Source organism: Leopardus geoffroyi, chromosome B1, assembly GCF_018350155.1.
Source record: "Leopardus geoffroyi isolate Oge1 chromosome B1, O.geoffroyi_Oge1_pat1.0, whole genome shotgun sequence".
Taxonomy (NCBI): Eukaryota; Metazoa; Chordata; class Mammalia; order Carnivora; family Felidae; genus Leopardus; species Leopardus geoffroyi.
The window spans coordinates 135,660,554-135,677,014 of NC_059327.1; the positions used below are offsets into that span (position 1 = coordinate 135,660,554).

Sequence of the window (16,461 nt, forward strand, 5' to 3'; positions counted from 1 at the left end):
TCACTTTTTGTACTGAAGCATCTTAAACCTAAAACTACATTTTCCAGGTCCATTTGAGGCAGGGTTCTGGATGCAAAATAGATGGTATCTAATCCAGCTGCCGCTGTTGCCACTGCCTGCCCATATGGTGGAAATGCTGTTTTTTTCCTGCAAGAGCAAACCATGAGAGCAGCGCAGAGGAAATTGCAACAGTGGTAGCTTCTGATCCACGATTTCCAACTCCTGTATATTAACCAGTGTTCTGGAATTCAACCATTCCAGTTGTAGCCTCTTAGTATAACAAGGTTGAATTGAATGCTGCACAGGTATTAGGTGGACTGTTCTTATATCTGTCCCTTGATAAGATTTTTGTGTTTCGGTTTAGGAAGACAAAACAGGGTTGTTTTTTTCACGAAGAAAAAAAAAACAGTTTAGGAAGAAAAATCAGGGATTTTTTTTTTTTTCATGAATTAAAAAAACAACTGGCAGTGCTGTTCAGAAATTTTTTCTGGCAATTCCTGTAGGCCTACGCAAAAGCTTGATTTTCCAGCCCTTCTAATTAGGTTATAAGTATCAGATTCACTGTACTATATTCATCTCTATTGAAAATAGTTAAAATAGTTTCTGTTCCCTAAAGCTAAGTATTTCTGATAGTCCTATTTTCTAATTCATTAATACCCGATTTATATTTCCATTTCTCTATATAGCTGTCTATTGTTATTTTTCTTGGTTCTTAGATACATTTCATTCTTTTCCTTCTTTTCTTCCTTCCTTCTTTCCTGCTTACCTTTCTTCCACTTTCTTCCTTATCTTGTTAAAGAGTAAGTACAGTGGAATTTAAATAAAAACCTGAACACTATGCATTATTCTCTGAGAAGGCTTTGGGTCTAACCCATATTTTGATACATAGCATTGTTGTTGTGTCTATCTAACTGGTATATAATTTCAGGTTTCATTTATTTTTTTTTTAACCAATGATTTCTTTAGCAAAATATTATTTCCACGTGATTGGATAGTTCCTCTTTTGTTGTTGTTCTTGTTGTCACTTTTTATTTATTTAATTTTATTGCATTTTGGTCAGGGAATATGGCTTTCTTTCAGAAATCATCATATTTTTTTTCACTCAATATATATTCAGATTTCATAGATGTTCTTGGACAATGAGAAATTATGTTCTTTGTTTGTAGGGTGCAAACTGATTTTATTTATATTTTGTATATTTTTAATTGTTTTATTTTTTGGCCTACTCTAAATTAAATTTTCTCACTTGTATCTCTGCTAATTTCTTCTTTTATTCAAATAGCTTTACTTAATACCTTATAATACACATGAAATTTCTTTAAGTTACATTTGTGAATTGTCTCCTTTATTGTTTATAAAACTTGTTTAATGTAGGTGGCTTTTTTTCTGAAATGCATTCATTTCTTATAGCAATTATGCTTTCTTTTTGCTTGTATTTTCCTAAAGTTTTCTTGCACAATGATCTATAGGCTTATTAAATCATTTTGTTCTGTATATATTTATAAATAGCATATAGTTGAATTTTGACTGTAGACATTTATGAAATCATTAATTTATTTCATCTTCTCTTTCATTTTATTAGGTATATACATTATGCTTTTAATTTTATTAGTAATTAACGAGACTTATTTATAATAAAAATCAGTTTTATAAAAATGTACACATTTATCATTTTGAAAATCTAAATAAGCAATTCACAAAAGTACAAAGGAAATATCTGAAATTTATCCTAAGTCCTTTTGCCCAAAAATAGCCATTACTAAACTTTGATTAGTGTAATTTCACTTTTCTATGTTCAATTATGCAAATAGAATCAAAATGGGGATTAAAAGATTGTTTTTGATAAATTATTCAATTAAAATGTAATTGAATGAAAAGAGAAACTGAAATGAAGCTGGAGGAATTGGTGAACTTGAAGTCAATGTCTCTTTACTGCTAACAATAAGTTAAAACTTTTCTCTTTAGTCAAGAAAACTGTTAGGAGGTTGGGGTCATGACTTTGGAAGCCACATGTGAATTTACACAGTCATGGCCTTTTTGTTTGAAAGAAGGGGAGGTTTTTGTACTTACAGCTTTTTCCATTACCCTCTCCCAGATTTGCATTTCTCATATTTTTAGTTATATAATGTCAAGATTTATAACATTTACATTTTATTCTGCAATAAAAATTCTTGACACTTTTCAATGGTGGCTTTACACTTAAAGGGATTCAGTGTTCATTATCAGTCTTTTTACCTTGGTTTATTTTTTCTTGAGTTCTATGATTCTATACACCTCTTAGTTGACTAAATTGCATCGACATACTTTTTTTCAAAAAGACCTATGGGAAATGTATCCCCTGAGTTTCTGTACCTTTGAGAATATGTGCCTTTCTTTGTATACTTGAAGGACAACCAGGCGAGGGATAAATTTTACAGTCACACTTTCTCTCCCTCAGAAATTTATAGACATTATTCCTATGTTTTCTGGCATTCATGTACTACTAAGGGGAAATCCAAAGAGAGCCTTTTTTCTTTTCCACTTTGAATGCTACTTGCTTTTCTGCATAGAATTTCCATAGAATTGGGTACCGGGATACTTTTTTGGAGTACTCATTTTGCATCAGTTCCCCACCCCCCTTGGATAAAGTTTGCTCTTGCAATCTGCAAATTCTGGTCTTAATGTCCAGAAAATGCCATGTAATTGTTTTATTGTTATTTATTTAACTACACTTGTTCTATTTTCTTCCTCAAATCTATTTTATTCCTTATGCCTATATGGTATCTTTTTTTTTCATGTCAGATCATGGTATATTGCTATATCATTTTACATTGTGATTTCATTAGATTGTATAATCAGTCTAATTTTTTTCTTTTCTTTTTTTTTCTTAGAAATCTGAAAATTGGCCTTTATTTTTTAGATGAACAAATATGTACAGAGGGAATAGAAGTTTTAAAGGATAAACACCCCGTCATACCTGCCCCACAACATGGTGGTGAATTACTGCTCAGCATACTCCTGGGAATACAGTGAACTATCACTCTTGTTAAATAACAAGATTCAATCAAGTGAATGTGATGATCTAATTGGCTTTATTAAATGATTCACAAATCAGAGTGGGGACGCCTGGGTGGCTCAGTTAGTTAAGCGTCTAACTCTTGATTTTGGCTCAGGTCATGATCTCACGGTTCTTGAATTCGAGCCCCATATCGGGCTCTGTGCTGACAGAGCAGAGCCTGCTTGGGATTCTCTGTCTCTCCCTCTCTCTCTCTGCCCCTCCTCCTCACGCTTGAGCTCCTTCTCTCTCTCTCTCTCTCTCAAAATAAATAAACTTAAAAAATGAAATAAATTAAAAAATAAAGTTTATGTGGATTTTTGACTGAACAGGGGGATTTTTGACTAACCTCCATATCATTCATATAATGATATACATCCTATTCCATTTACTGAATTCTATTAGTTAAAAGCAAATTACAGGTCCTGCCTGTACTGAAGGAGAAAAAAATAATACAAGGGCATTAACACCAAGAAATAGAACTCATGGGAACTACCCTAGAATGTGTCTACCACATTCATGTTGTATATAAATTCCTGGAGATTGTATTAGTTTCTTAGGGCTGTCATAACAAAGTAACATGAATTGGGTGGCTTGAAAGAAAATTTTATTGATTCATAGTTCTGAAGGCTAGAAGTCTGAAAGCAAGATGTCACCCAGGCTATGCTCCCTCTGAAGATCTAAAGAAGAATTCTTCTTTGCCTCTTCCTAGCTTCTGGTAGCTCCTTGGAATTCATGACATTCTTTGGCTTGTAGACACAGCACTCCAATTTCTGCCTTCACTCTCACATGCCCTTCTTTTCTATATGTATCTCTGCATGTCCTCACCTCTTCTTATCAGGATACCAGTCATTGCATTTAGGGTCCACCCTAATCCAATATGACCTGTCTTTACTAATTACATTTGCAAAGACTTATTTCTTAATTACATTCTGAGGTTCTAAGAAGGCATGGATTTTGGGGTAACTTTATTCAACCCACTTCAAAGACTACGCAGAAACATATTTTAACTCTTGGTCTATTTATTAGGTAATTTATTTTGCACTGTATACTCTCCTTTTCCGGTTCATGTATTTTCTTTTTCTCCTCTTTTTTTTTTTTTTTCCTAGATTCTATTCTGATTCGTCGTCTTTTTTTTGTATAGTGGCAAAAAATGCAGATTTGCCTACCTTTCTCCTTTGCTTGTCTCTATGGCAGAAGCTATAATAGGTATTTGTTTTCCCTGTCTTCCTTACAGCTAGTGGTTGCCATGACACAAAGTACTTGTAAATGAGTTACTGGCAAAATTTCATCCAGGGCTGGAGAGTGATATGAGATTGTTGGCTCTTCATTTCCTTTCCTCACTCTGCTTTAGCTCCAGCAATCTCCTTGGCTCGGAGAGCAGGCGGAAGGCTGTAAAGATGGCATGCCAGCCTGGTGTCTTCTTTAGTTCCGCCACCCCTTAAACTTCAGCTTAGACATTCCACTTTTGTGAGGCTCCTCCAGGCCCAGATCTTGCTATTCAAATCACAGTCTTTCAGGACTGTGCTCTTCCTTTGACAGAAGTCCGTGTCCCGCTAAAGGTTAGAGAGGGCATGCTTTGGTTCTCAATACACTCAGTCTCTTTCCTCATTTCACTTCATTGCCTGGTAGACCTGCTTCCTGTTTTGTAATTTAGGGTTGTATCATTTCCTTGTTTCATTGAAGATGAGGGTTTTCTCCCTCTCTACCTTGTTTTTCAATTTTTTTTTATTTTTAGTAGGTTTCAAGGAGGAGAATGAAGTAAAAATGTCTTTATTTTGCCATATTTAAAAGTGTCTACTAAACTCTTTAAGAGCTTTAACATAATTATTTAATCTCTATTTCTATAATATTCATAGTTGAGGGTTAGAATGATATATTTTAAATTCTTTCTATTTGATACAATGAATTTTATAAACTTTTTTCCTTTTCCAATTTATCCATCTTTGCTAATACAATATGGGATGTAGATTCAAGGTGTTACTATATTAATATTTTTATATATTCCTTTTAGGAATTATCTATGATATTTGCATTCAGTTTATAAGCAGATTTGCATCCATTTTTTTTTTTTTTTATAAATAGTTTTTTTTTTTTTCAACGTTTATTTATTTTTGGGACAGAGAGAGACAGGGCATGAACGGGGGAGGGGCAGAGAGAGAGGGAGACACAGAATCTGAAACAGGCTCCAGGCTCTGAGCCATCAGCCCAGATCCCGACGTGGGGCTCGAACTCACGGACCGCGAGATCGTGACCTGGCTGAAGTCGGACGCTTAACCGACTGCGCCACCCAGGCGCCCCTGCATCCATTTTTTCAGATATCACTCTTTTACCACATTTTAGTGCTGGCAGTCAGTCATTTTAAATTCTCATTTTCCGTTAGTGCCAAATTTTGCCTCATATTTCACTCCTTGGAGAAATATTTAAGGTGCTTATTTTAAAAAATCATATAAAGACTCTCTGATAGGACTTACATATGTGAGAACATCTTTCTGTTGCCTTTACACATTATTATTACATGGATGGATATAAAGTTCTCTGCTTAAAACTTCTCTAGTCCCAGCTTAGTCAGTAGAGGCTAAGATGTGTTATGTTAACAAATGAGTCCCAAAATTCAGTGACTAGAATTTTAAGGCTTTATTTCCAGTCACACTACTATTTCTTGGCATATTGGCTTCATTTTCATGCTACCCCTAAGATGACGGAACATCTAGAATATTATGGTTGTCCTGCATAGGGCAAAAAGGGCATGACAAAGTATGTTCTGGCTCTTAAGTACCTGCTAGGAAGTGACAAGTCATTACACTTGCATTTCATTAGCCAGAGCAAGTCACATGGTCAAACCTGTTGTCAATAAGGCCGGGAAGTACAGTTGTCTCCTAGGGATGGACAGCCAGTACTTGTAAACTGCAGGTGTAAACAATAATGCAATTTACTACACCCTCTGTATGTCACAGATATTGCTCCATTATGCTAGCATTTTCATTCATAAAGAAGAAGGTTAAATGAAAACTACTACAACTGAGATATAAGAAATAGGAGCAGGAATCAGTTTAGGGGAAAGATAATGATTTTGGTTTTAGAGAGTTGAGTATAAAATATCTAGGGGTAATTGGATATGAAGCTGAACGTATGGGGAAAGGTCTAGTTGGGGATGTCAAATTATATAATCAGTGTATAGAATTGAATTTATTAAGCATTGCTGAAAGAAGCACTGGAATAATGGTGTCACCTCGGAGAACGATAACTGCAAAGATCAGGCAGAAGAAACAGATTTGGCAAAGGAGAGAAAGAATGGGTAAAGAATTTGAGAGGAACCAGGAAGAAGCATGTCATATTGTAGCCAAGGTGCATGGGTGCAAGAGCACCTGGCTCTAGGGGTCCCAAATAGACCAGGTTCAGCCACTCGCGACTGAAAAAACCTAAAGAGAGACGAGTAGTGGTGAAACAAGAAAGGAATTTAGTTCAATGAGGCCAACACTGGGAAGACAGCAGACTAGCGGCTCAAAGACTATCTCCAAACTGCCGAAAATACTTCCAGGTTATCTAAGGAAAATGTGAGGCAAAGGTGGGTGGGTATGTGCAAGTAGACAGTGAAAGGCAAATTGATCACTGTCTTGGAGTCAATCTTGTGTGGGTCTTGCTGTCTCAGAGCAGCCCTTAGTGCTTGAGGGAGTAGTTTTAGTTCCATCTGGGGATGTTTTGCCCTCAGGGTCTTCCACCTGAGTCAAGAGACGAGCTGAAAAGAAGAACTAGAAAGTTTGAGATCAATGAAGGCCCCTGAAGTCCTTTTTCAAAATAAACTAAGGAAGTAGAGAGTATCAGGGAAAGAAAGTACCAGCATTCCCCAAATAAGGAGAAAGAACCTCGAGTATAAGATGTAAATTATATAATGCTGCATTAGGAGCATATTGGTGAGGAGCTCATTTGGTTGAGCTTCTGACTCTTGATTTCGGCTCAGGCCATGATCTCGTGGTTTGTGAGTTTGAACCCTGCATCAGGCTCTGCACTGGCAGTGTGAGGCCTGCTTGGGATTCTCTTTCTCCCTCTCTCTCTGCCCCTCCCCCACATACTCGCACTCTCTCTCTCTCTCTCTGTCAAAATAAATAAATAAACTTTTTTTAAAAGGAGATTATTAGCGACTTTGGTAAGAACATTTTCAACAGAATGGTAAAATTGGAGCAGTTTCAACAGAGTGGTAAAGTAACAGGCAAGTGAATGACTATTAGGGATTCAAGTGGAGAAATTGAGTATAAATAGTGCACTACTTTGAAAAGTTTGGAAGAAAAAAACAGATTGGGAGACTTCTCCCCATTTGACTAAGAGAATTTGGAAGTGTTTAAAAGACCAAAGATCATGTGTGTCTCCATTCTTGTTTTATAAATAGAATGGATATGAATGAATATAGAAGATAAAATTGCATGGAATTTAAAACTAAAATCAACCAACATAATTATGTTTAAATACTATAAAATCTATGTACCTATAGTCATTGTATGTCATGGTATGTGTACTAGTCTGAGTTCTCTAGAGAAACAGAACCAGTAGGATACAGATAGACATAATCTATAGCTCTAACAAAGAGATTCATTTTAAGGACGAGATTCACACAATTTGGCAGACTGAGAGGTCCCAAGATCTCTAGTCAGCAAATTAGAGACCAAGGAGAGTCAATGGTATAAGTTCCAGGGGTATCTGGGTGCCTCAGTATGTTAAGTGTCTGACTCTTGATTTCAGCTCAGGTAATCATCTCATGGTTCGTGAGTTTGAGCCCTGTGTTGGGCTCGCTGCTGGTGCAGAGCCTGCTTGGGATTCTCTCTCTCTCCTTCTCTCTCTGCTCCTCCCCAGCTCACTCTCCTTCTCTCTCTCAAAATAAATAAACAAACTTTAAGAAAAAAGAAAGAAAGAAAAAAATGGTATAATTTCCAGTCTAAGTCCAAGTCCATAGCTAGGAGAAATCCAGTGTCCCAGCTTGAAGATGCTAGTCATGCAACAGGTAACTTCTCTCTTATTCTGCCTTTTTGTTCTATTTAGGCCTTCAATAGAGTGGATGTGGTCTACCCACATTGGGTAAGGCAATCTGCTTTACTCAGTGTACCTACTTAAATGTTAATATCATTTAGAAATACCCTCACAGACAAACCAAGAATGTTTAACCAAATATCTGGGCACCTGATGGTCCACTCAACCTGACACATAAAATTAACCATTTCACTATGTCATTAAATGAAATCTGGATTGGGGCGCCTGGGTGGCGCAGTCGGTTAAGCGTCCGACTTCAGCCAGGTCACGATCTCGCGGTCCGTGAGTTCGAGCCCCGCGTCGGGCTCTGGGCTGATGGCTCAGAGCCTGGAGCCTGTTTCCGATTCTGTGTCTCCCTCTCTCTCTGCCCCTCCCCCGTTCATGCTCTGTCTCTCTCTGTCCCAAAAATAAATAAAACGTTGAAAAAAAAAAAAAAATTTAAAAAAAAAAAAAAAAAATGAAATCTGGATTGATTTAAAGAAAAATGAATGTTTGATATTATATGTATAAAGTAAATTGACTTTCTATAAACTCGATTTGAATTCAGAATGATTTAACTTCTTGACAAGGCAAGAAAATAGAAATGTATATTAGTGACTGGTTCTATTTAGAAACTCAAGATATTGAGAAAATGTAAAAGTAAAACAAAGAAGCTGTAGGTTGTGTTTTTGGTTGATTTGTTTGTTATTATGTCCCTCTACTCATATCCCACTGGCTGGAAGTTTCAAAAGTACAGTAAAAAAGGAACTTGATTTTTAAAGGCACATAATGTTGGCAGAAATGTCAGGAGATAAGGAAAAACAAAAGAGGAAGCACAGAGCATTTCAGTGATGGGGAAGATCAAGAAAAAATAGGTCCATGTTTATCTTTATTTGTAGCTCCTCCCCTAGTATAATATTGTCTTGAAGATAGCACACCTCTAAGTTAACAAGCATTCTGATTGAGATAATTAGATCCAGTCGGCAATCTTAAAGAAAGCAAATATGTTTCCTAGTCTTATTGTGACATATAGGAAAGAGGCAGGAAAACTAATAAAGAAAATTGGTGTTCCAATAAAAGAAGGTATTATGTGTTTGGAATCTCAATCATCCAGCTTGTTTTATTCATCCCTTCTATTAGTATATATCATCAAGTAGTGAAAGCTCTTAATTGTTTGATTTAATACTTTTTTATACAAATTGGAAAATTTTTGTAATGCAAAATTATGTTGCCAAAAATTGGAACAATAAAAATCCCAAACAGAGAGTCATTGTTCTTGCACCTACAGACATGTTATTAATAACATATTATTACTAACATATAAAACTGTAAAATTGCATTTCTGATGAGAGCTATGAAGAAAGGTTGAGTGACTCTGCAAAAACTTAATGGTGAGATTTTGTGACTTACATAGCTCAGTGAAGGCTTCTTTATGGTAAGTGAAGAACAGAGAGACAGGGAATAGACAGTGGAAATGCCCTGTGATAGAGGGAGCATGCCAAGAAAGAGGGATTGAAAGCAGACCAGGGTGGCAACTGCAAAAAAAATGCAACAAATCATGGTGTTCACTGATGCTACAGAGGTATATGGTGGACCAACCACGCTAGGTCCCAAGAACCAGTGAAAGTTTGAAAGTGGGAATGATGGATTGGAAGGGATCCAAGTGAATGTGGGTAGACCAGTAAGAAGTCATTGAAGTTGTGAAAGTGAGACTAGGGTAGTGACCGAGAAAATGGAAAGAAGTGTTGATGTTTGAGAGAGATTTAGGGAGTAGACTTGATGCAGGGAATGGGAGAAATTGAAGTGTTATAGATGTTGCCTTTTGAGGTTTCTGAGTCAAGCAATAGAAAACAACACTCAGGGAGAAAGTTTTAAAATACAGTTCTTAGGGCGCTTGGGTAGCTCAGTCCCTTAAGCGTCTGACTCTTGTTACCAGCTCAGGTCATGATCTCACAGTTATGAGATTGAGCCTTGCGTCCATGCAGAGCATGGAGCCCACTTAAGATTCTCTCTCTCCCCATCTGTACTTCTCCCCTGCTCACGTTCTCTCTCTCTCAAAATAAATAAACATTAAAAATAATAAAATAAAATAAAATAAAATAAAATAAAATAAAATAAAATAAAATACAGTTCTTGCACAAGTCCCAGGATTATGCACAACAATTAAAGACAGGAATAAATGCTTACTAGACTTCCATTTATACGAACTGCTGATAACTATTTGTGTGCCCTAGTAGAGCAGAATGAGGTACTCACGTGCCATTATATATTATAATTCTTAGTACATTGTACTTTCTGTTTTATATCTCTTTCCTTCACTTGACTGTGAACTACATGAAGGCAGACACTAGGTCTGATATATATCCATTAGGCAATGAAGTTTCTAGCATAGCAACCACTCAAATATTTGCAAAATGAAATAAATATGTCAAGAATCAAACTTTATAATTTTTTATTTCCCAAATCATTTTTAGTGTGGTTACATATTTTTTAAGTTTATTTATTTTTAGTAATCTCTACACCCAACTTAAGGCTCGAACTCATGACTCCAAGATCATGAGTTGCATGTTCCTCCAACTGAGCCAGCCAGGGACCACTCTGGTTACATGTTTTTAAACAAAAATCTTTACATATAATTTACCCAATTTAAAATTCCAAGTTAATAGCTTTGCTTACTCATTTAAATTTTACCCATAAAAGTAAATGTGGTTTTGGCCAAATATGGCTATTTTATTAATATGATCAGATTTAACTGTCAGCCTGCTTTCTTTTTTTTTTATTTCAATATATGAAGTTTATTGTCAAATTGGTTTCCATACAACACCCAGTGCTCATCCCAAAAGGTGCCCTCCTCAATGCCCATCACCCACCCTCCCCTCCCTCCCACCCCCCATCAACCCTCAGTTTGTTCTTAGTTTTTAAGAGTCTCTTCTGCTTTGCAGCCTGCTTTCAAATAGTGCTACCAACAACCACATGCTAGTATAGAATATAGAATCCAAAGTTTTTATATAGGAAAGTAATTAATTTTACATCGCCCAGCATAGTACTTTTTAGAATTGTTAAAAGATATATGGAATAAATTAATACTGTTGCCTTGAATTTCTTATCTTCTTACAGATGGGTCAAAGAGCAACTTATTTTTCATATGGTCAGCAGATGGCAGTGTTTTACTTTATTTAGCTAATAGAGGTTCCTTTCTTAGACTCCTAATTTAGATTCAATCTATTAAATAACACAGTATTTTTGAGGGTTAACTTTATACTTTTTGACCAAAAATTAAATATTATAGAATAAGGGATGTTCTAGATTAAAAGAATAATTTCATACATTTTTAGTCAATTTGAATTTTCTTAAATTCTTTTTCAATTTGCTTTTCGTTTTATTGCAATTATTCTCATTTTTGTAAACAACATAAAAACCCAGTTTATTTTACTTTGTTCCTTAGCTTTATTTCTGAAAAAGGTCAGTGCTGAACAGTACTTCTGGAAATAAAGTTTAAATTATATTTAAACTAATGTGGTACAGTTAAAAGTTTCATTGGGCTTCAGTTTCCCACTTGTAAGATTATCCTTTAAACTCTGAAGTTTTTGAACTTGAGAGTGAGTCAGGAGATCTGGGTTCTCTTCAGAGTGTCATTAAATATACACTAAATGGCTTATAATAAGCCATTTGAAATTTTTTGCCAACATATTTTTTTTATGAATAAGATAAACCTAGTCTGCCTAGCACAATAGTTAACTTGTGAAAACATTGCCAACATACTGGTTTAAAACTCTGAACTCTCCATAAGTATATATAAAGGGGTTGAAGATCAAGGAAGGTTTCAACCTTTAAGTAGAAATACAATTCACTAATTATGAAGTGTTCAGAAAACACTTTTTCTATTATAATCATGATCATTATTATAAGCAAAAGCAAAAATTATTACTATTCAGGTTCTTCAAGTGGTCGTTACTTTTCAAAATTTAAAGTTTTATCTTCTGCTATTTACTTAAGCAAAAACACAAGAACAAAGCAATCTATGACCTCCTCCCCACCAAAACAAAAACAAAAACAAAAAACAAAACAAAAAAAGCCCACAAAACAAATGTTTCAGTACCTCCTTCTAATGTATTTATAAGAACAGAAAAAGTCTCTAATTGGAACTTTCTGAAAGCATTTCTCCCCAATTAGAATGCAGTAATGACTCTAAATGGCAATGTCTCGAGGACAGCTCATCAGTTAATTATAAGGAGTTCTCTAAATTGAGGAGTGAAGAATGATACTAAATTTCAATCAGTGCAGATAAATATGGCTTGTCACTATTCACTTGGTATTTTGGACAGTCCGTTTAAAGAGGAAGACATTGGAACAGAAATATTGTCTTTTCTAAAAGAACAGTGATTATGAGAATAAAATTGAACATTTACCCCAAGACTATACCCTTGTCTGGAATATGGTTTTTTTATAGTCATTCAATTTCCGTGATCCCCAGAGACCCCAGAAATCCCCATTTATCTTCCATCTGGTTCTTTCAAACAAGAAAAAATAATATGCTATTATTGCTCTACCTGACAGTTTGGAAAAATGGGTGTATATTTTAAATATAATGGTTATGTAATTTAAAAAATATGTGTATTGAAGCTTCTATTCCATTTAGTTTTTGTGTTCCAGTGTAAGTTAAGCACTTATGTGTCCTGGTAATACGTATCTTAAAATTCTATAATTTATTTATGCTCATCTCTGAGATTATATACCTGCCCAGGTTTAATTTTTTTATTTAGTTTTAAAAGCAAATGTAAAGAAAACAATTGCTTAAATAGCAAATTGTCAATACATATTATTTATCCTAACAATCTTCCAAAATTACCTTATATTTTATTTTCTTCCTGTTACTTTTTGATATTTTTCATGAACCTTTTATTTCTACCTTCATTTAAACTTATGCTTTGCTTATTCATGTTCATAGAATTCTCAATCATGTTAAAAACAAACATGGGTTTTGTTTGTTTATTGTCACAGATATCCTCTTGTTATTCTCCACAATCACCTTATTCATGAACTGTAAGTTGGGGACCAGGCTCTGCTTAGAAATAGCCCTTCGTGTTTGTTCCTCTATTCCCAGAGGAGTTTGCTGCACATGCCTGGATCCCTTTCCATCTGGCCTCTGCACAAAGGGTTTATCCCACTTTAACACAATTCTTTGTTTTACGGAGGACCTTGAGTTTATCTGAGGGTGAATACATATGAAACAATAATCATGTTACGGAAGAACCTGATCTGACCTTTTTTTTCATATCCAAACCCTAAGATGACAGAGAAACTACTCTTATACAGTAACAAAGACTAAAGAAGGTAAGGGCTGTAATAATGATAGGTCTGAAACAGAGCTGCAAAAAAAGTAACTGTGAAGGGTCTGATTTCTCTGGATACTATCCATTATTACAGTGCTTGTGTTTATATGACTTCAGGAAAAGAGAAAAAAGCTTGCTACGTTTTTGTATCATTGAAAAACCTTTGAGATTTTCAGTTTGTAAGACATTAACAAGAAACAGCTGTATTTGCATACTGATCTATACGTAAACTTCATTGCAACATATTTCTTTCAACAGGAAAATATTTATATTTAAGATATTAATAAAAAATGTAGAACTTTGCTTTCCTTAGTGTAAATAAAATTACAATAAGATTCCTGAAACCTCATATGTAACTGAAAATCTTTTAAAATGCATGCTGGTCTCAGTGTTTAGAAATCAATTGATTTTCTTACTATGTATTCATGTTATTGAATCTTTTTTTCTGCAAATATACAGTTTTATAAGGAAATACTTAAGAGTTAAGAATTTTGTGGTAATTTTGCTTAGTAATAGACTGGAGAAACAAAAAATCTAAAGAATAAACATCAAAAGGCCGAAAAGAACACACACACATCATATAGGTGCTTTTTTTAAAGGTGCTTTGTTTTCAATAATTTATTCCAAAATGTATTATGCAAAGTCGTCTCAAAGACATATGTGGGTTTGAAAGTTTTAGATGCTGATGCAGGTTGTTCATTTCTAGTAGGATGACTGGTTTGAAAGATGGCAGCTGAAATCTGGAACCTAACTGGGTACACTTTACGTTGTGATGGTCAAAGAAATAGAATCCCATCTCCATGATCCTCAAAGCATACTAACATTTTTAGTTGAACATGCTGTCTTCAGAGAACTTTAAAACATATTTTCATAATAACAGTATTTAGATTTAAACTTAAAAAAATTACTCACTTTGAGTTTTAGTTTACTAAAACTACATTTGGAAACATTTCTCCCTATTTGGGCTTTGAACACATCTAATCCTTTTATTCTGAAAGGGTAAAGTGCCTTTTTTTTTTTTTTTTTTTTTTTATAGCTAGTATCCTTAAGAAGCAGAAACCTTGGGCCACCTTGTGTGGATCCTTGCAAATGGGTTCAACTTGCCAAAGGCAAAGTAATAAAAAGAAGCAATCAGCACGTCCCCTTTGCTTCATTTTCAGTAGAGGAAATTCACAAGCTCCTGTAGATTGCAGTGCTAGGAAAATAAAATTTGTCATTAGAACTATGGTATTACCACTTCCCCACTCTAAGCCTGTTTCAAAGTCTCCACTCATAATTAATTGCTGACTCAGTTTGCCTCCACTGCCAGAACTGAGGCTTGCCCCAAAGTGTCTACTGGGTTGATCATGTTAGAAACATGAGAGAGAGGCAAACTGATGATCACTCAGTAGTTCTGGATTTATCAAAGCGTGTTAATTTCGTGTAAACACTGTGTTTGTTAGGATTGCAAAGGTATAAATAATTGAAGGGGGGAACCCCTAAAATTTTAAGGTAACCTGCTCAAGATCAGTGAGGGAAGGCAACATTTGAGACTGGGCTCTTCAACTCCTCGGTCCAGTAATGGACTGGAGCCAAACACGACACCATCCAGGAGTTTCAAAGCTGCGTAGTAAAATAGCTAGCGTGGGCAGTCCTTTTGTACTCCAGCTAGAGTAAAATTAACGCAGTCTTCCTTTTTTCCATCGCCGTCTGATAGCATCCAGCAAATGGGTGTAGGGTAGGGAGAGCAGAACCCAGGTGTCCTTACACAGCTGAGTCTTTTGAGAAATTGTAACCGAGGCGGGTGGGAACCACGGGAAAGCGTCAGTGAGTTGGGAGAGGGAAACGGGAGCAGCTGAGCGCTGGGCGAGGGGAAGGAAGCTGGGGTGTGTGCGTCTGGAAGGGAAGGGGGAAGAGGGGCAGGAGTGAAAACGGGGGCCAAACTCAAGCGGAGGGAACCCAGTGCCCGCTGCCTGCAAAAGGGGGCGAAAGCAGCCAGTAAGAGTGAGGGGGAAAGCGGGAAGACGAGGGAAGGGAAGGAAGTAAGGAAAGAGGAAGGAAAGGCAGGAGGGGAGAGAGGAAGAGTGTGTGCAATTTCTGCGGCCGGCTCAGTAGGAGGAGCAGGAGGAGAAAGAGGAGGATCCAGAGTCAGTCAGTCAGGCAACCAGCGGGAGGTGGAGAAAGCAGGAGGAGGAGGAGGAGGATTAAAGATGGCCACCAACAGCTGCGGGAAACGGCAACAACCCCTCACTTTCCGGGATGGTCCCTGCGGGTCGGCCCGGCCTTGATGGAGAGGAGAAGCCCGAGAAGCGCCGAGGCTGAGGCGGCGGCGGCGGCGGGGACCCAGCGAGGAGGAGGACGCGGGGGAGCAGGGACCGGGGCAGGAGAAGGGGAAGGCGGCGGCGTCGCTGCCCCGGCCGCCTAGCGCCGCTGCCCGCGCCGGCGGACCGGTTCCCGCACCTCGCGGTCGCAGAATCCAGGCCGGCCCGCGGCCCCTGGCCCCGCCGCGGGGCTCCTGGGCCCCGCCGCGGACACTGTGCCCGCCGCCCCCTCCCCGTCGCCGGCGCGCACTCGGGCCCGCCGCGGTCCCAGCTCCCGGGCCAGGCCCGCCCGCGCCCGCCCGCGCCCGCCCGCCCTCCGGTGAGTGCCCACTGCCAGCGCCCCCCACCCCACCCTGCGCCTGGCCCGCCCGGGCCGCTTTGTTTGTGCGGGGCGGAGGCGCTGCCCACTCGCGGCCCTGTGCCCGCTGCCCCTGCGGACAGGCTGAGGCCCAGCTGCCGCCCTCCCCCGGGACCGCGCTGCCCCCAGCCGCCGCTGCCATCAGTCTTGGCTGCCTGCCTTGTGTCCTCCACCGCGGCCTGGAGAGGGCGCCGTCGCGGTGGGGTCGGGGTTGGGGTCACGCGCGGCTGGCGGTGGGGAGGGATGTTGGGGTATTTCGGGGGCGGGGGAGGACAGGGCTGGACGTTGCCCCTAGTGAGCGGTGAAGGTGTAACCTAGCGGTCCAGGCATAGGGGTCCCGCCAAAGCCCCATTTCCAGACCCTGTGGGGTCTCCGCTCCCGGAGCCCCCCCAGCGCCCGTGCGCAGCCGAGCGAGGCCTCCATCCCTCGGGCGCT

At 38.2% G+C, this 16,461-nt stretch overlaps 1 protein-coding gene and 1 long non-coding RNA gene across 14 annotated transcripts in view; one reads left to right on the plus strand and one right to left on the minus strand.

Annotated features, from left to right (window-relative positions):
* Nucleotides 1-13,971: 13,971 nt before the first annotated feature.
* LOC123595743 lies at nucleotides 13,972-15,124 on the minus strand. Its single transcript, XR_006711356.1, has 2 exons — nucleotides 14,865-15,124; nucleotides 13,972-14,563 (listed from the first exon to the last, which is right to left on the minus strand). It is a non-coding gene; the product is annotated as an uncharacterized LOC123595743 (long non-coding RNA).
* Nucleotides 15,125-15,891: 767 nt separating this feature from the next.
* Nucleotides 15,892-16,461, plus strand: part of WDFY3 (WD repeat and FYVE domain containing 3) — a 279,628-nt gene continuing 279,058 nt past the window's right edge. For 8 of the 13 annotated variants that reach the window (XM_045473460.1, XM_045473470.1, XM_045473466.1 and 5 more), the window contains exon 1: nucleotides 15,898-15,987. The gene's annotated coding sequence lies outside the window, so the exon portion shown is untranslated. Of the gene's footprint in view, nucleotides 15,988-16,461 lie in introns of all 13 variants that reach the window. The other 5 variants (XM_045473462.1, XM_045473464.1, XM_045473463.1 and 2 more) reach the window with 1 other exon arrangement.